At 43.3% G+C, this 20902-nt stretch overlaps 1 protein-coding gene across 1 annotated transcript in view; it reads left to right on the top strand.

The window, feature by feature from the left end:
• HTT (huntingtin) overlaps positions 1-20902 on the top strand; it is a 778980-nt gene that overhangs the window by 88849 nt on the left and 669229 nt on the right. The window lies entirely within an intron of this gene.

The raw sequence follows: 20902 nt of genomic DNA, 5'->3' as shown, positions 1-20902 counted from the left end.
TGCTCTGTTATTCTATTATTCTGGTTGTTTGTTTTTGTTTTTATGTCAATCGCCTACAGGTCACATTTTTACTCTGATCTTCATGAAACTTAACCACCTGGTCGAGGTCGTGTTATGCTGGAAGCCTGTTAATTCTTGTTCTGATGTTCTTGTTCTGAAGCCATTCCAATGTTGCTTTGGCTGTATGCTTGGGGTCATTGTCCTGGTGGAACGTAAATCTTTGCCATAGTCTGAGGTCTTTTGCACTCTGAAGCAGGTTCTCCTGAAGGATTTGTCTGTATTTGGCTCTATTCATGTTTTCCTCTATCCTTGCAAGTCTCCCAGCCCCTGCTGTTAAAAAGCATCCCCATAGCATGATGCTTCCACCACCATGCTTCACGGTATGGATGGTGTTAGATGGGTGATGGGCTGTGCTCGGTTTCCGCCAGACTTAGTGCTTTGCATTCAGTCCAGAGTTCCATTTCCGTCTTCAGACCACAGAATATTTTGCCGCATGCTCTGAGTCTTTCACATGCCTTTTTACAAACTCCAGGTGTGCTGTCATGGACCTTTTTCTCAGGAGTGGCTTCCATCTGGCCACTCTCCCATAAAGCCTAGATTTTTGAAGTGATGCATTGACTTGTCCTTTTGGTAGGTTCTCCCATCTCAGGTAAGGAACTGTGTAGTTTTGTCAGAGTGGTCATTGGGTTCTTGGTCACCTCCTTGACCAAGTCCTTCTTGCCTGGTTGCTCAGTTTGGTCAGATGGCTATCTCTCAGAAGAGTGAGTAGTTCCACATTTCTTCCATTTCCTTATGATGGAGCTCACTGTGCTCTTGGAACTTTCAACACTCCAGAAAGTGTTTTATACCCATCCCCAGATCTATGCCTCCTCATAATTCTATATTGGAGTTCTACTAACCGTTCCTTGGACTTCATGGTGGAGTTTCTGCTCTGACCATGTACTGTCAACTATGGGACCTTATATTGAAAGGTGTGTTTTTTTCCTAAATCATGTCTAATCAATTGAATTGGCCACATGTGGACTCCAATAAAGTAGTAGAGACATTTAAAGGATGATCAAAGGAAATTGGATGCACCTGATATCAATTTGGAGTGCCATCGCAAAGGGGTTGAATACTTATTGACTCGACACATTTCAGTTCTTCACTTTAAATTAATTTGTTAGAATTTATAATAAAAATATATCCACTTTGACATTATCAGGTATTTGTTATGTGTAGAACGGTGACAACAAATGTCCATTTAATTCATTTTAAATTCAGGTTGTGATGTAACAAAATGTAAAAAACATTTAGGGGTGTGAATACTTTCTGAAGGCATTGCAGGTATGAAGATCAGACATTCGATGATGAATGAGGAAAGTGAAAACCGAAATTTTGAGCCCTTAATCATGCAGAAACCGTTGCGGCCTGTTCCAAGGCAAGGCATTTTGAGCAGGCCGAAAAACCCTTTAAGACCCCGCGGGGGATAGCGGACTGACCAAGGAAAAAAGCCTGTTTTTGTTTTAATTCAATAAGGCCATTAATCAACTTCAAAAAGGGTGTTTTATCACATCCAAACACCAAGTTTTCATTCATGCACTTCCTTGGAGTTCGTTAAATATGCATGCAAAGTTTGGTTGGGGCTGCTACATTTTTATAGTTTTGGAATTGTGTAGGAGACTGACTGACGGACTGACTTACAGACACACACTTTTATTATTATGGATACATGACTGAGGCTCGTCGTAGAAGAGCTCGTACTAGTACACTGAATGGATTGGATTGCAACAGGACAAAAAGAACAGCAGAGAGAAGGGGGAAACACAAACAGCAGAGCCGAAGCCCAAGACAGAAGGAGGCGGACAAACAATGGGTGTGGGGGGGGGGGGGGAATGGGGGACAGGAAAGAATGCTTGTGGTGGACAAGATTGATACAGAACGGAACTATCAGGATGGAAAACTGGAAATTTGGAAGGAGGAGGGATTGGGTTGGTGAGGTGGGGAGGTAGGGAGGTGGGTTAACAAGCGTAGAAGATATCATTGTTTTGGATCGGGGAAGATCTGAGATTATGAACAACCGACTTGAAGATCTGAAGGGAAAATGAGTCGTCTCTTTACCAATCCCTGTAAATTTCATCCTCACATCAATCTCCTTCCTCGGTTCATCCACCTTTTTTTGATCCACCCTTTTCACTCCCGCTATACTCTTGAGCCCATTGTTTTTTGCAGACCTGCTTAATGCTGTTACTTCTCTGCCAGAGCCACCGTATTCAGAATGTAAAGGTAGGCCGGTGTTACAAAAGACCCCAGAACTTTCCCTTTGAACTTTCCTTGATATTTTCTTGTCCGCCATGAGTTCCTCCACTTTAACCTCTGTTGTTTAACCTCTGTTGTTTAACCTCTGTTGTTTAACCTCTGTTGTTTAACCTCTGTTGTTTAACCTCTGTTGTTTAACCTCTGTTGTTTAACCTCTGTTGTTTAACCTCTGTTGTTTAACCTCTGTTGTTTAACCTCTGTTGTTTAACCTCTGTTGTTTAACCTCTGTTGTTCTTTGCCTATTTCCTGCTCCACCCATTTCCTTATCATCCCACCCAGAATCCTCTCCAGTAACAGCATGGCGTGACTTTGAAGCTTGATGCCTCGGTACCTCCCCGGATCTTGTATGTCTCTTCATTTTTTTCTTTTTATTCTTCTTCCTCTCCTTCCTCTCCTTCCTCTCCTTCCTCTTCTTCCTCTTGTTCCTCTTGTTCCCCTTCTTCCTCTTCTTCCCCTTGTTCCTCTGGTTCCTCTTCATCTTCTTCTTCTTCATCCTCTTCTTGGTATTTTTATTATTCCATATTTACCTCCACTGCAAAAGGTTGACAGAGGATATGTTTTAACTCCTGTCTGTTTGTGAGGAGGATTTCTCAAAAAATATGCACAGATTCATATGAAACGTGTTGCACTAGTTGGGAGTGTGATGAGGATAAATTGATTATATTTTAGTAAGGATCTGGATCTAGATCTGGATCTGGATTCTGATCCGAGAATTTTTTCAAGTGTTTCATCACCATTGAGCGATCGGGCCAATAACGATGTACAGTATAGCACTGTATCTCAAAAAGTTATGGATGGAATCGGATGGACCTTAATGGACAGGTTTAGGTGTCTGCCAAGGACAAATTGATTCGATTTTGGTGAAGATCTGGAACCGGATCTGGATACCAGAATGAAAAAATAAATTTGATCGATTCTTCACCATTGAGAGAGAGGGCCATAAATGATATATAGGATGAGATTTCAAAAAGTTGTGGATGGATTATGACAAAATTTGGTGGATGATTTTGGGAATGTGACAATAACAAGGCAATTCGAATTTGTTTCAGTTCTGGATGCAGATCCGGCCTATCATTGGTTTACAAAACTAAATTCACCCCAGATCCACTTTTTTGAAATTCCAACTTCTTTCCTGGAAGTCCTTGCAGTGTCCATATGTTTTATACCTCTCCCACCTTCCCCCAAGCCCTCTCCCTCCCACAGTTCTCTCGATGTCCCTGCTCTCAAATGTTGTGTTTGTGTCCTTCCCCCTCTCTCCCCATCTTGTCTACCGCTCCCCTTATTTTGTGTTTTATGTGTCGGTTTGTCTTTTTGTGTGATTATTGTTAGTTTGATTAATGTTTGAGGACAGTGCTGTCACATTTGTGTGCATCCTGACGCTCTTCTATTTGGGGACAAATGTCCTACCGTTTCAGCTATTCGGAAAGCAAATTTAATCAACTCATCGTTGTCATTCTTCATATTTGCTGAAGATATTAAATAAGAGGAAATTAGAGACGCACTCGATAAAGGTTAAAAACATAATAACTGAGAAAGATCACCCCAGGCAACTACCAATGACCCATAAGTGGCAGTGCGTAATGTAAAAGTTTACATCACAAAGAAAAGGGCATTGACAAAAGTTGGTCTTTTTATTACTTGCAAAATCGAAGATTTTTCAAGTATATTGGTCGGTTGCGTTTGTGGTTCTGTCTGTTTGTCTGTTTGTCTGTCACCGGCCGACAGGTCACAATTCTAAACCGATCGTCACGAAACTTCACCAAGTTGTATAGGTCGTCCCAATTGAGAAGCCTATTGTTTTGGGGTCAAAGGTCACCAACTTTGCCAAATTTCTAAAATCCTCAATTTTCATCCGATTGACTTGAAATTTGAAGAGGAATTGCATATCTGGTCACTGAATTCAACCACCAAGTATTTTTGAGGTCAACGTAGGCCAATTTCTAAAATCCTCAATTTTCATCCAATTGACATGAAATTTGAAAAGGACTTACATATCTGGTCACTCAATTCAACCACAAATTATATTTTAGGTGAACATAGGCCAAAAGGTCAACATAGGCGGAATTTCTAAAATCACCAATTTTCATTTGATTGACTTGAAATTCTAAGAGGATTTACATATATGGTCACTGAATTCAACCACCAACTACTTTTGAGGTCAACATAGGCCAAATGGTCAACATAGGCAAAGTTTTTTAAATCCTCAATTTTCATCCGATTGACTTGAGAATTGAACAGCATTTGCACATCGAGTCACTAAATAGGGAAGCTAACTATTTTCGAGGTCAAAAGGTCAAAGGTCAACTCAAGGTCAACCTTCCAAAATCATAATTTTTCATCTGAAAAATCGTCACTTTTATTCCTGTTGACCCGAGCTTTGATCAAGATTGTCAATTTTAATCTTGATGAAATGGACAATTTGCTGTATCAATGGAATTTTTTTTCTTCGGGGTCGAAGGTGAGTTTGTTTCAGAGGGGGGGGGGGGGGGGGTGGATTTTGCAAGTATCGTGCTCCGCATGTCGAATAAATTTCGAATTTGTCGAATAAAGTGGTATTCGGGTGGTTCCGGTATTTGGGACCGCAGGGACGGAAAGTGCAGGTACGGGGTGCTTGGCACTCCCCAGCCGGCCCGCTCTGAAGGTTTGGATCGGGACACCGGGATTCATTCCGGTCGGCCCGGAGGTGGGGGTGCGGGGCCTGTCACGGAACGTCAAAACAAACGGCCTGCCGGGGCCGCCCAAAAGTCGGGCGTGAGGGGCGCGTCCACTAATGGAACGCCTCTCGCTTCCCAGATCGAGGGCCACGTGGTCAGGAGAACCTCGTCCCTTCTGGTTGCCCTGCCGTCCCACCGGGAGCGCTGGCAGGGTGTACTTCAAACTAAGCTTAAGTGTCAAGTGTTAAGTTCCTCCTTGCCCTCGCAAGGGAAAGGCTAGGGTAGGGTCAAGCTCTTCCAAATTTCCAAACACTAGAAATCGGACGTCTCAAATTAATTAACTAATTTGTTAATACATCTTAGTCGCCCGCGACCTCTCTAGCGCGGGCGTCGAACCAGTTCATTTCCGGGCGACCGGGCCGAGTATCGGCCCGGCCGTGGCCGAAGCCGTTGATTCCGCCGTAGCACGCTAACGCGTAGGCTCGCGCGTCCCCGGTCCGCCGGGGCTTCTTGTTTATTTATTTATTTATTTTGTCCTTTTTCATTTGCATCCTCTGATTCTTGGACATGGTCGGTTGAAACCCCGGCCAAGTTGTACCAAAGATGAAAAAAGAATTTACGTGCTGCTTCCTCGCTTCGCTCGCAGCAGTTAACAAGGATTGCGCAATCGTTGCCAACCTATTATTGTTTGTCCGTGCTTGGACTTGATGAGCCTAATGACGTTCCTCGAGCATTGAACGTCCTTGCAATGGAATATATTATAATGATGAAATGAGGATTGGCACACAAAAACAAAATATACGTTAAAGTTATTCCGCGTGAAAGCATTGAACAATATATCCTTAGCGTGCCCAAGGCCTAGTTTGTCCATGGCATGAGTTTGCGCCAGAAGGTGTGCACAGTGTGCGTGCACGTGGCTCCAAGTGTATGTACCATGCAAGGGTTAATCAAGCGTCTGCAGGGCACACTGTTATTTGGGGATGTAATCCACCCACGCGGTAAATCGCTTCCATTTCCCATGGTGCGCTTCAGCCAAATTAGTTTGAAATAACCTTTTTTGTTTGAAACAGAATACCATATCACACCTGCCATATTAATTATGATCATTCTGAAACAGCGAGTTTGACCTCAGAAAATAAGGTTTTTGATTACAAAATATTGTTTGTTTTTCCGGCTCCACACTGTTGTTTGCAATTGCTGGGAAGGGCTGTTTGAATTATTCTTTGTAACCTTCGGTGTTGTGGGTGCAGCCACCCCCCGTGACCAAATCCTCCTTTATTAAATGTCCCCTTGCACGCTTTATGCACACTTATAAAAACGAACGCCTTGGGAAATTGACAATACGAATTGTTTTTAAGCCGAATTATTTTTCCCTCCAGTTCGGGAGGCTGGGATTTATTTGCCGGTGTCCGACGTGTGAGCCGCTGTGTTTTTGGGTGTTTGCCGAACTGCCTTCTTCGGCCTCACGGATTCCTCAAGCCTGAGTGCAATGAATACGTGTGCAGGATACACATCAATTATGTCACTAGTGAGGAGGGTAGTGTCACGGAGGGATGTCTTGGACACCATTACCGATGGCAATCAAACAAAACGATCTGCATTCATCTTTAATCATTCGCTCATTTTTTACTTGCAAAATCGAAGATTTGTCAAGTGTATTGGTTGCGTTTGTGGTTCTGTCTGTCTGTTTGTCTGTCTGTTTGTCACCGGCCTTCAGGTCACAATTCTAAACCGATCGTCACGAAACTTCACCAAGTTGTATAGGTCGTCCCAATTGAGAAGCCTATTGTTTTGGGGTCAAAGGTCACCAACTTTGCCAAATTTCTAAAATCCTCAATTTTCATCCGATTGACTTGAAATTTGAAGAGGACTTGCATATCTGGTCACTGAATTCAACCACCAAGTATTTTTGAGGTCAACATAGGCCAAATGGTCAACATAGGCGGAATTTCTAAAATCCTCAATTTTCATCCGATTGACTTGAAATTTGAAGCGGACTTGAAAATCTGGTCACTGAATTCAACCACCAAGTATATTTGAGGTCAACATAGGCCAAAAGGTCAACATAGACCAAGTTTTTAAAATCCTCAATTTTCATCCGATTGACTTGAAAATTGAACAGCATTTGCACATTGAGTCACTAATTAAGTAAACTAACTATTTTTGAGATCAAAATGTCAAAGGTCAACTCAAGGTCAACCTGACAATCATCATTTTTCATCTGAAAAATCGTCACTTTTCTTCCTGTTGACCCGAGCTTTGATCAAGATTGTCAATTTTAATCTTGATGAAATGGCCAATTTGCTGTATCAATGGAATTATTTTTCTTCGGGGTGGGGGGCGGATTTTGCAAGTATCATGCTCCGCATAACGTCTTCTTGTTTTGTTTGTTTGTTTAATTTCGACCCCTTTCACTTGAACCATATCGTCAGATGTGAAATCCTTCCCTCAGAAAGGACTGGTTTTATTTCACTTTAAATTTTGATTGTTCTGTTTGTACCACAAATATTTTGGGTTTTTGTATCCAGTGTCGAGGGTCATGGAGGAGCGAGAACACAGAACAGGTCAGGATGTAACAATGAAAAGAGCAGGAGAAAGTGAGGGGTGAAACACACCAACATCATGGTTGAGGGACAAAATAGTGGGAGACTTGGAGAAATGAGGGATATGGGGAAGAATGAGGGGTAGAGGAGGACACACGGGGTGGACAGCATGGATACAGAAGCAAACTCTCAGGAAGGAAAAACTGGAAATTTGGAAAAATGTGGCCTTGGTGAGAGTTAACGGGGGTAGAAAAGATCATGGTTTTTGAATGGGGAATGGGTGATGGTGGTGTGTGGGGAAGACTTAGACTTGACTTTTTTTTTTTTTTTTTTTTTTTTTTTTTTGTATACAAGATCGAGGCTCGTGAAAGAGCTAACATTAATCACACAAAAAGACAAACCGACACACAAAACACAAAAAAACAAGGGGAGCGGTAGACAAGATGGGGAGAGAGGGAGAAGGACACAAAAGAGAGGGGGAAGGACACAAACACAACATTTGAGAGCAGGGACATCGGGAGGACTTGGGGGGAGGTGGGAGAGGATTAAAACATATGAACACTGCAAGGACTCTGGGGTGAATTACCGGGGGTAGAAAAGATCAAGGTTTTCGATGGGGGAAGATAAGAGATGGTGGTGAACAGCTGTTTTAAAGACCTGGAGGGAGGAGTGGGATTGAAGGGAGTGGGGGAGTTTGTTCCAGAGGCGGGAGAAAAGGGGAATGAAAGAGTGAAGGTGAGCAGAGAGCCTAGACTTTGGCAGTTTAACCAGAAGAGGGTTGCAGGCAGATCTTGTGCGACCTGAAGGAATATTGGGGGGACAGAGCACAGAGAGAGCTGGGGGAGCAAGGCCGGAGAGGAGTCGGTAGAAGACAGAAAGACCACCAACCTGCCTGCGGTGAGTGAGTGAAAGGCCCTCGGCGTTGACTACATCGCAGGAGATTCCAATGATTCTGAAAGCTTTGGCCTCAACAGCGTGAAGCCGAGCAAGGTGTGAGGCAGGAGCACCAGCCCAGAGGGGGGAACAGTATTCCATTGAGCTGCGGATGAAAGCCTTGTATGTGGTGAGGAGCTCAGGTGTGCCAAGGAAGGACTTCGCACGACGGAGGATGCCCAGTCGGCGACTGGCTTTGGAGGCCAGCTTGGAAATGTGGTTTTCCCAAGAAAGATCATGGCAGATAGTGAGACCCAAAAGCTTGAGCGACAGAACTTCTTGGAGAGGATTGTTGAGAAAGTAGATGGGAGGGTTGTCCAGTCGGTCCTTTCGGAGAGACATTGTAAGAGTTTGAGATTTGTCAGGATTGAAAGACATGTTCCACTTGTTTAACCAGTCTGTGATTTTGTCCAGGTCTGCAGAGAGTGAGGAGGCTGCAGACTGCCGATCTGAGGGATGAGGAATGGAGCGACAGAGAGTAGAGTCGTCAGCAAAGAGATAGAGAGGATTTTCAAGAGAGTCAGAGAGATCATTGATGAAGACCAGAAAAAGCACAGGGCCCAGAACACTACCTTGGGGAACTCCAGCCTGAACAGGAAGAGGAGATGAGAGAAACCCATTCAGGGCCACACGTTGACTACGACCAGAGAGGAAGTCCGCCAGCCATGCGTGGAGATTTCCATGGATACCAAAGGAGGAGAGTTTGGAGAGCAGAGCAGGGTGCCAGACCGTATCGAAGGCACGTGAAATGTCAAGGGAGACAGCTCTAATTTCCTGTTTGGCGTTGAGGACCTCCATCCATTGTTGAGAAAGCAGAAGCAGCATGTCCAGAGTAGAGTGACCAGGTCTGAAACCAAATTGATGATCAGAGATCAAGCCATTGGAGAAGAGGAAAGATTTAATATCTGAAGCAATGATGGATTCCATGACTTTGCTGATAATTGGGAGAAGGCTGATTGGTCTGTAGTTGCTGGGATCTGTTTTTGCACCTTTTTTGTGCAAAGCGGTGATGTTGGCTGATTTCCAAGCAGATGGCAGATGACGTTGAGCAAAAGAGAGGGTGAAGAGAACAGAAAGAGGGAGTGAAAGTGCAGAAGAACATGATTTTAGGACCCGTGGGCTGATGCCGTCAGGACCAGTTGCAGAATCAGAGTCGAGGGTTGCCAGAAACTTTTCCACCTTGTCAGGAGGAAAGGACACAGAGTCCAGGAGCAGCTGGGTACGACTGGGTACGGTGGGTACAGAGAGGGATGGGTTTGGGACACAAGATTTAGAGGCAAACACAGAGTTGAGGCATTCAGCTTTTTCACGTGCGGAAATTGGGAGGAAAAATCTTGGGAGGAATGAGAATTGAGAAAACTTGGGAGGAAAAATCCTTTTTTTTTTTGTATACAGGTTCGAGGCTCGTGAAACAGCTAACATTTATCACACAAAAAAATCAAACAGACACACAAAACATATAATAAGGGTAGCGGTAGACAAGATGGGGGAGAGAAGGGGAACCACAAATACAACATTTGAGAGCAGGGACATCGGGAGATCTGTTAGAGGGAGAGGGCTTGGGGGGAGGAGGCATGGGAAGGGGGAGGGGGGGGGTGGGAGAAGTATAAAACACAAGGACACTGCAAGGCCTTCCAGGAAAGAAGTTGGTATTTCAAAGAAGTTGATCTGTGGTGAAATTATCGGGGGTAGAAAAGATCAAGGTTTTCGATGGGGGAAGATAAGAGATGGTGGTGAACAGCTGTTTTAAAGACCTGGAGGGAGGAGTGGGATTGAAGAGAGTGAGGGAGTTTGTTCCAGAGGTGGGAGAAAAGAGGAATGAAAGAGTGAAGGTGAGCAGAGAGTCTTGGTTTTGGCAGTTTAACCATAAGAGGTTTGCAGGCAGATGTTGTGCGACCTGCAGGAATATTTGGGGGACAGAGCCCAGAGAGACCTGGGGGAGCAAGGCCGGAGAGGAGTCGGTAGAAAAGACAGAAAGACCACCAAACCTGCCTGTGGTGAGTGAGTGAAAGGCCCTCGGAGTTAGCTTCATCGCGGGAGATTCCAATGATTCTGAAAGCTTTGGTTTCAACAGCGTGAAGCCAAGCGAGGTGTGAGGCAGGAGCACCGGCCCAGAGGGGAGAGCAGTACTCCATTGAGCTGTGGATGAAAGCCTTGTATGTGGTGAGGAGTTCAGGTGTGCCAAGGAAGGACTTCACACGACTTGGAGGTAGACTTGGAGGAAAAATGAGATTGAAGAGAATGTGGAAGATGGCACCACAGCCAAGTGGAAAAAAGAGGAACGAAGGGGTGGAGGTGAGCAGTGATTCTTGATTTAGTTAGTTTAATCAGAATCGGGTTGCTGGCGGACCACGTGCATCATGAAGAAACCTGGGGGCAGGATGGGGGATGTAGGGGCAAACCACAGAGCAGGGGGTGGAAGACTAGAAAGGAGGCAGTGGAAGACAGAGAGACTACCGACATTTTTATTTTTTATTTTTTGTCCTTTTTCACTTGCATCCTCTGATTCTGTGATCAAACTGTGGATGTAAGCCTTGTAGGTGAATAAGAGTTCAGGTGTGCCAAGGAACTATTTTGCATGATGGAGGATTCCCAGTCAGCTGCTTGATTTGGAGGTAAACTTAGAAGTGCTGTTTTCCCAAGAAAGTTCATAGCTGATGGTGAGGCCCACAAGTTGTCAAGAGGATTGTTAAAAAAGGAGATGGGAGGGTTTGCCAGATGGTTCTTGTCCAAATTGAAACAGTTTCCAAGTGTTTGACCAGCTTGTAATTCTATAATGTCTGAAAAGAGGGGAGAAGCAGCCTGCCTGGCTGTAAGATGAGAGATGTTATGGTAACGGGTAGAGTCATCATCAAAGAGATGAGGATTTCCAGAGAGGTCATTGATGAAGATTAGGAATAGGACTGGGCCCAGAACAATACCTTGGTGCACTCCAGCCTTAACAGGGGGGGGGGACATGAAAGAATCCCATTGAGATCTACACCTTGGCTATGAGAGTACAATTCATGAAGCCATGTGTGAAGTTGACCTTGTATTTCATAGGCGGAGAGTTTGGAGAGCAAGGCGGGATGTCACACTGTATCAAAATCACAAGAAATATCCAGACAGACGGCCCTGATCCCATGTCTGGCATTGAGGACCTTCATCCCTTGTTGGGTGAGTAGAAGTAGCATGTCTGAGGTGGAGTCAACTGGTATGAATTCGAACCAGAACTGATGATCTGAGATGAGGCTATCAGAGAAAAGGAAGGATTTGATGTCAACTGCGATGATGGATTCCATGACCGTGCTGTTGATTGGAAGTAAGCTCATAGGCCTGTGGTTAAGGTGATCAGTTTCTGTACCATTTCATGGAATGCAGTGATGTTGGTGGATTTCAGCAGTTTGGTACGACTGTGATGGATGTGTACCAAGGGTGAGTGGTTGGGGACACAATATTTGGATGCAAACACAGAACTGAGGCATTCAGTCTTCTCATGAGCGGAGTCAGCTGTGATGCCATTTGAAGAGAGGGAAGGGATGGACAGGGAGCATAATCCAGAAACACACTTCACAAGGCATCTTCAGGTTTCAGAGAAGGGAGAGGAGTTTGAAAGTTCATTCTTGAGGTTGGACAGGTGTTGATTTCTGGCTCTGCTGAGAGTGGACACACTTGTTGCAGCCATTGTGGAATTATCTATCCTTCAGGTGGGTAAACGTTTGACTTCCAGTAAAAGGAGGCAAGTTCTTTCAAAGCAACTGCCCCACAACAAGATTCAGTGTACCATGGTTGGGAAGAAGGGTATTTCTCCATTTTCTACTAATATACTTCTCATTCCTATAAAGATACACTTGCACTCATGTCTAATAATATATCTGTTCTGAATTTGATTTATGTACCTCATTTCCTTTAGATTGACATTTCCATGCACTGACAGAAAAGGGAAGTTTGTTTTCTCAAAATTACCTGTCATGACTTGTCATTTTATGCAACACGTGATTGCTGCCGGGCATCAGTTGTCACAATGGCACAGCAGTGGCAGTTTTGCAGTGCACACCTGTAGGTTAGAGCAGTAATTTGTAATTTGGCCAGGATGCTGGCAATAACTCACCTACTCTTGCCACAGAACACACTAATAGTCTAATATACACCAACCAATGCTGGCAGACAGGACGCTCGTTTAATGCCCATATGAGTAATGGCGGACACATTGATGAATCACCCTGCCTGTGATGAAGTATGATGATGGTTTATAGCTGGGCTAGGATTGGTACCCAGGTGAGACTGTTCTATGGCTAGTGCGCACACCTCTCGGCTATCCTACCACACTCCTTGAAGACCTCAAATGTATTTTGTATTAATTTCAAAGCCCCCCCTCCCCCAACCCAACTCTCCCTGTATATCCCAAACATGCCCTCTCAATGAATTTTCCTGCTTGTCCCCCCACATTCTTTCACCCTCCATTATCTATTCCCTTATTCTCTCCCCTCCACTTTTTGTACATAATATTTACATGGCCTCTTTGTCTATATTTGCTTTCATTATGATTTCCATTTTTTTATTGCACCTTGCTTAAGTAGGATGACTTCATCGTGATTGACAGGTGTTATTGTTAACTGTTAATGAGCAATGGGCTCTTGCCAACGAAATTAATTTTTCTACCATCTTTTACCCATGCAAAAGTAGTGATTACTGAAATATTGCTTTATTATTATTTTATTTTGTTGAAGTCTACCAGTCGGCCATCTTTGATCAGATCACAAAATAAAGTGAGGCGCATGTGTATGCCATCATGAACTCTGCTTCTGCCAAGTTTGAACAAAATCGGACCATGAAAATATGAATGAATGATCGTTTTAATGCCATTTTCCCCGCTATAGCAGGGGTTAGCCTTGCGGGCCCCATGACAATCATGGTTCCCTGTTTTGAGGCAATGTTTTTCTGGCCGGATGCCCTTCCTGACGCCAACCCTTGGTCGCCTCTTACGATGCGCAGGGATACGGTGTACCTATTCTAAACCGGGGTACACACCGGGATCATTCATCCCAGCAAGCTGATACTCAATTTGCCGACCTCGGAAGGATGACAGGCGGAGTCAACCCCCCTGGTGTTAATTTAACGATCGACCGGGATTCGAACCCAGGATCCTAGGATCCCAAGCCGGCACCCTAACCACTAAGCCAACACCAGGTAACCGCTAAGCCATGGACCATGCATGTTCGATATATGGTTGGGGACATGTTTAAGTAACAAAATGGCCGCCAGTCGGCCATCTTGGATCATCTGTTCTCGAAAATAAATAATGTGCATAGTTTGAACAAGATCGGTAAATGCATGCCCGAGAAAAGGTTGAGGACGTGTTCAATATTGGGGTTTTTACAACTTAAATGGCCACCCGTTGCCATCTTTGATCGCATCGCAAAACAAAATGATGTGCCGCCATGTATTGTCTTTCTGCCAAGCAAGAACAAAATCGGTACATATATCTGAGATATGGTTGCGGAAGGACGGATGGACTAGACCAAATTCATAAGCCCCCGTTTTGGATGAAGTCCATCTGGGGCTAATAGCAGAAAAGGGAGATGGAGCAGGTGGGAGGGTGGGGGAAGATGGAACACACCAACAGTAGGGTTGAGGGTCCAGTTGGAGGAAGACTTGGAGAAATCAAGGATGTGGGGAGGACATGGGGAATAAACAAGATGGATACAGCCACAAACTCTCAATCACAGAAGAGGAAGGCAGAACTGGAAACCTGGATAGAAGTGGGCTTGGGAAGGGTTAATGTGGGTAAAAAAAGTTTTGGTGAACAACCACTCCACCCTCCCCATCTCCTCCCAGCTTCCCCGAAAAAAACCCAACAAAAAACAAAAAAAAATTGTCGTTAATTAATAATACAAAAGTCAACTTGTCAATCAAAGATTGAAGTGGATACTGGTATTTCTAATGTTTTAATACCATGTTTCCTGGCATGTTGTTCTGCAGTAGATTTTCTCAATTAGATGTAACCCCGTTGTGCAGCATGTATTCTTCTGTTTATGTATAAAAAAATAATCATTTTACAGTGTCGGCCCAACTTTTCAGTAAAGTTTGAATGTGCATTACCCCCTGCGGGTTCACAACGCAACACTCATTATTGAAGCAATGTGAACTGAAAGCTTTTCTCAGCGTGGTTTTTCTCTACTTGCAGTTAAAGTATGCAAAGACTGAATCTTCTTTGTCCAAGATTATTACTTGCAAAATCGAAGATTTTTCAAGTATATTGGTCGGTTGTGTTTGTGACTCTGTTTGTTAGTTTGTCACCGGCCTACAGGTCACAATTTTCAACCGATCTTCACCAAACTTCACCAAGTGGTAGAGTTGGTCAAATGCCAGAAGCCTATTGTTTTTGGGGTCAATAGGTCAAAAGGTCAACATAGGCCAAATTTCTAAAATCCTCAATTTTCATCCGATTGACTTGAAATTTGAAGACCACTTGCCTATCTGGTCATTGAATTCAACTACCAATAATTTTTGAGGTCAACATAGGCCAAATGGTCAACATAGGCCAAATTTCTAAAATCCTCAATTTTCATCCAATTGACTTGAAATTTGGAGAGGACTTGCACATCTGGTCACTGAATTCAACCACCAAGTATTCTTGAGGTCAACATAGGCCAAATGGTCAACATGGGCCAAATTTCTAAAATCCTCAAATTTCATCCAATTGACTTGAAATTTGAAAAGGACTTGCATATCTCGTCATTGAATTCAACCACAAATTATATTTTAGGTGAACATAGGCCAAAAGGTCAACATAGGCCAAATTTCTAAAATCCTCAATTTTCATCCGATTGACTTGTAATTTGAAGAGGACTTGCATATCTGGTTACTGAATTCAACCACCAAGTATTTTTGAGGTCACCATAGGCCAAAAGGTCAACATAGGCCATCATGTATCATTGGAAAACTTTTGGGGGAGGGTGGATTTTGCAAGTATCGTGCTACGCATGACGTTTTCTTGTTCCTTTGTTGACCGCTTTTGTGTGCTCGTGTGTTCATGTCACTGCTTTTATTTTCTCTCAATATTATCTTTTTCCTTTCTTTTGTGTGGACTCAGGCAGTGTCAGAATTGAACCACAAATACTGGATGCTCTTTTTTTATTATATCTTTGATGACTCGTTCCACTTGTCTTTTTCCAGTGGAAACTTTATTTTTGTCATGTTACCTTTTTCAAATCCATTGCTCCTTTCATTGCCATTGGCAGACAAAGTATGTAGGACTGAAGACATTTGCTGACATATACATATATTGTCGTGACAGACATTCCATTAACACAGGCTGCTTGCTCTAAGACCTCCGTGGATGTCAAAACTATGCTGGAATTGCTGTTAAATTAATTGTACTGCCATTTTACGATTCATAATCTTCCAAATGAAAACAAACTGGCGGTGTTTGTGCGCGAAAGGCAAAAGGCGGGAAAGCGGTTCTTAGAATTAAAATGTTCATTTAAGAAGGAAGACTGCACGTTATAAACAAATATGGAACAAACCAAGCAGTCCAACAGACAGACACACATCGGCATGAAACAAACACGGAATTTTATGTCCAGGCAAACTATAAGGCCTAACCTCAGCTATGGCGTCACAATACCAGACTCATACCATTAACAAAGGGGCAGGTGAAAACTTCAAGCGGGCAAAATTTGGTGGCGTTTAGGTCACTGGCACACAGGACTATGTGGTGCTGGGGGTGGAGAATGGCGATGTGGATTGATGACGATGAGACCAAGAGACGAGGGAATGGTAGCCAAGCAGAGGGAAAGTTGCCTTCTCTCACGTCGAAAGCTCAACTCCAACTGCAGCATGCTTGATATAGGAGTAACCCTAACCTACTCGATCACACAGTCCATACTTTTCTTAAGACAACCTATGAATCCCCCTACACTTCCATGGAAATAAATACTCATGTATATATACACATTCATATATGCACATGAATGCATATATATAACCAATCAATATACAGTATGTGGGGAAAATTATGCACCCAGACCTGGAATTATCCTATGGTGAACCGTACTAGTGCTCTGTCATCTGAGCTATCTGGGTGACACCCGACCATGCATGGGATTTTCCCATGTGTAGAATTGCCACTCTCTTTATATGTCCATGTGTATGTGTATGTGTGTATATGTATACATACATACATATGTCGGTAGATTTGCAGCTTAGGATTCATATTGGTAAAAGAAATAGCATAATGAGCAGTAAAATAATTTAAATTATTTATTAAAAGCCTGACTTTTGAGAACAAGCTAGTTCTCTTCCTCAGAGGCATTGAGAATGGTGTGATGGTAACACCGTTAACTTCTGTTGAGGACAGTTCATGTCATGGATTGGTCCAAATTCCTCACCAATCACAGGGCTTCCCTCCATTCGAATGACTGCTGTTTTGTTGACGTTGCAATTATTTGCACAGTGCTTTGTGCGTGGGATGCAAGTCAATGTGTCAGTTGTTGGAGTTTTTTTTTCCCCCCGGTTGATGGTCCAGTCAGAGCCCCAACCGAAATTCGATCGAAAATCAGTGGCATGATTTGAAGATTGCTGTCTGTCAATGCTCCCATGCAACTTGACTGAACTTGAACAGTTTTGTACAGAAGAATGGGCAAATATTGCCCAATCAAGGTGTGTGAAGTTGGTAGAGACCTATCCCAACAGTCTCGCCACTGTAATTGCTGTCAAAGGTGCTTCCACCAATAGTCCAGTCAAAATGTGAATGGACCCGCCACTAATTGCAAGAGAAACGAAGTAATACTTTTCTGCGACCTTGATGTCTACTAAATATCTGCCCAAAATTATACTTAAATATATTGAGTGGAACATGGTTTTTCAGGTCCTTTCCGATTTGGGAACTTTTCGGACTACCGCAATGTTTGGAAATTAATTATATGACAATATCACTCTTAATAATACACCAAATCAACTCTAAATTATTTATTTAACCATGTTTGAATACACTACCACAACTATTTGTACCCAATGTCCTTCTGTCCGTTCACAATATTTGACACGTCACTTCGTCACTTCCATGGTCACTATCATCAGCATCCTCGAAAACGTCCACTGATTCGTCTGCATTCGCACAAATACCTCTGCACTCCCTACATGCAAATGTGCAAGGCAGCCCAAGTTTCCGACAACCACAACGTTTATCACTGCAACCACCCTTGCAAGAACACCTAACCAGCTTTAGGAGATAGTCTGGTGCTGCAGCGAGGTCAGAATGCATAGGGATCATCCTGGTGTCCATGATCCTCCATCCCCAGTCAAGCGGGTTGAGTTTGTGTCCTTTCCACTCCTGAACCTGTTGTAATACCCATAGGCTGTGATATTTGGAAGCTGAGCTCGTGGGCGGAAGTACCCGTGGGTGCAACAATGTTTTGTTTGTTGTCACCTTAGCATGAAATTTTGCTACCCTCAATTCGTTCAAATTGTCTGATGGTTTGCCTCCGTACACACAAACCATTGCTCTGTCTCCTGCAGCAATGACCTCATCCTGTGTTGACTCTTTATTGTTGAAAATTAGGGCCTCTTGCTGGAACATTTCATTGTCCTTGAACAGTTTGAGTCAAGTGCCTTTGCCGATCCCAAAGACCCTTGATGTCGTGTCGCATCCCAGGTACGCATGGATGAAGAGAATGTTTTCACAGACAGTATCACCCAGAGCCTCTCTGACTTTGCCAATGTCCAAGTATTGTCTTGGATTCAATGAACCCTTTTTCGGCTCCGACATTAAGTAGAGAGTGTGCACAGTATTCTTGCGAAAATAGTAGCACAGTAGTATCTACAAGTCAGTGTCTTCGCCAACAAGAACAGTGTTGGATTTTGAAGAGCTACAAACTGCAGTTGTTGCTATGAGTAGGTCCGCATCCCCACTCGCATGAAGCACTTCACAATGAGATTCTTCCAGTTTCTTACCAAGAATGTCTATGAATTGTTGCTTGTTCTCCTTGTTCTCCTTGTTCCGAAGAAACTCTTCCTTCTTGACAGAAAGCGTCATGGTTTGAGAAAAAGATACCTTCACTGATGGTCGCTCACCCCTTTTCTGATGGGCACAGTCTTTCGTTGAGGGACCTTCACGATAGCCATCAAACACGACGATAGCATGCCCGTAATGCCTACTAACATATTTCAGGTAGCAGTCAAGAATATCCTTGTACTGTTCACCTGACTGCCACGGTATGCGCTGCAATAGGGCATCGCCATCGAGTACGTATTGTATATCGGACGGTTGTGCAGTATCGGCAGGTGCCAAGGATTTGATTGCTGAGGCTAACGCTGGCTTATTGGCGGACAGCAAGGCATATTTGGTCTCGAACAAAGATGGAGGATATGTGCATAACTCACAAAGGAAGTGCATTTGGATTCCAAGACCCACCAACAGTGGAGCTTGAAGGATCCTAGGCCTCGCAGCTTGCATGATCGCCTGTCCCAGTGAGCAGATTTTTAAGTCTTTTCCTTTCCCCACAAACAGCATTTCGAGCAAGAGCTTTAGTGACTCAGGTAGGAACTTGGTTGCAGCATTGACAGTGGACATATCGAGAGTAGTCGGGTAAATGTCCTTATTTTGAGATACCTCTTTTATGTCACTTCCAATGAAATCAGCAGCTGTCTTGATCAGGCGCAACTTTTCTGTTTCAGGGTCCCTTTCCTTTTGCTGACGATAGAAGTCATGAAGAATCGACGATGCCACACCCCTAAATGTCACAACATTTGATTTTCTATTAATGTCTGCAATTATGATCTTATCACCAAAGTGATTGAAAAGGTTATCCTTCATGTATGAAAAACCATATGCATCACAGCCAGTGTCTACTAGGAAGTCCTCCATTTTCCCAATTAAATCACTAATTGTGGTTAGTTCTTCATCATTTTCCTCAAGGTACTTTGCCACCTTCAGGAACGCTTCATGTCTGATCTGGGCCTTGGGTCGACCAAGCTTCTGCTTTTTTGATGGACGCCTCTTCCGATTGGAATTTGAGTGGTATCTGTTTCTTTGTATGAAAGTTAACACTGGTATACCGCATCTGCTGCGTGTAGATCGCCAACAAATGCCATTCTGCTCCTCACAGTACCCGACCAGTTGTCAGATCGATTTTCACAGTCAGCAGACATGATTTTGGAAGTCGAATGTCTTAACCTGGATCAACATATGGTCCTTTTTCCTCCCCTGGTACTTGTCAGGATTACCACAGAAAAGACACTGAGTTCTGTAGTCAAACGCTGAATCCATTGAACGAAGGCACCTCCCTTTGTCTGCTTCAGACGAAACACGTTTTCGCTTCAGAGAAAGTTCAATGTCTCTCACATTGCAGAACACCCTACGACAATCTGTATGAACTGCCTGTCCTGGAAGGACTTGGACTTCTTCACCACGCTCACGTCCAGCTTCTTCGATCCTCGTACAACCTTTATCCGTCAGTGTACTGGTTGGATCACTGGAGAGGGGTTTCTTACAGAAGACACAGTCGATATCACCCATGTTGCTGAAAAGAGAGGGAACTTAGGATTACATTTTATTCCCTGTGTTGTCCTACTATAAATGTATAGGTTCATAAAAATACAAAATTTGAACATGTTTATTATAAAATTAAATGTTAAAAAACTGCTTTTAAAAATAAAAATAAAACCTTAAACAATCATAAATTAAATATAATACGACTTACATTCACAATGACCACAGCATTTAACTGTCCTCAGCACACTGATCAAATCTCTCACTGCAAGCGTCACTCCACCTCTCGTTCACGGCTCTCGTTCAATCTAAAAATAAAGTATGATCCACTCATTAGAATTGAGTATAATTTTATGTATTTGTTCAGAGGATCGACAGGTTTCAGAAAAATATCATTTTTTTTCTCTTGCAATTAGTGGTGGGTTAGGGGTAAAAGTTCGCTAGAATGACTGGACTACAAGTACTAACTCATGGGGGTGGACACTTATCCAACCAAGATATTCTAGTTTTGTATTTTTAATTAATTTTCTGAAATTGTTAGAATTTGTTTTTCACTTGGAAGTTGTGGGTTACTATGTGTAAATAAAGGTGGGAAAAGTCTGATTTAATGCAATTTAATTCCAGGTTATGAGGCAACGAAAGGTGAAAATATTGAAAGTGGGTATAGACTTTCTATAGGCATTGTACATACACCTATCTCTGTGGTGTAATGGTTCGAGTGTCCACTCTGATTCTGGGAGGTCGGTGGTTCAAGCCCTGGCCGAGCAATACCAAAGGCTTTAAAATGGTACGTGCAGCTTCCGTGCTTGACACTCGCCATTTAAAAGGATAAAGTACATACAAAAAACACTGGGAAAGTGATGGCAAAATAAATGGCACCGGGTAGAGAGCACACCGCTGAAAAGTTTACGTTTTGTATCCCACTGATAGGTCAGATATGGATCTGGACCTGAACCAAAATCAATTGGCATGTTCCTGTCACCTTACCAACTCGTCCACCT

The sequence above is a fragment of the Myxine glutinosa genome, chromosome 2, assembly GCF_964187855.1.
Source record: "Myxine glutinosa chromosome 2, kmMyxGlut1.1, whole genome shotgun sequence".
Lineage (NCBI taxonomy): Eukaryota > Metazoa > Chordata > Myxini > Myxiniformes > Myxinidae > Myxine > Myxine glutinosa.
The sequence above is the reverse complement of the archived record's forward strand: the minus strand, read 5'-3'. Positions and strand labels throughout refer to the sequence as shown.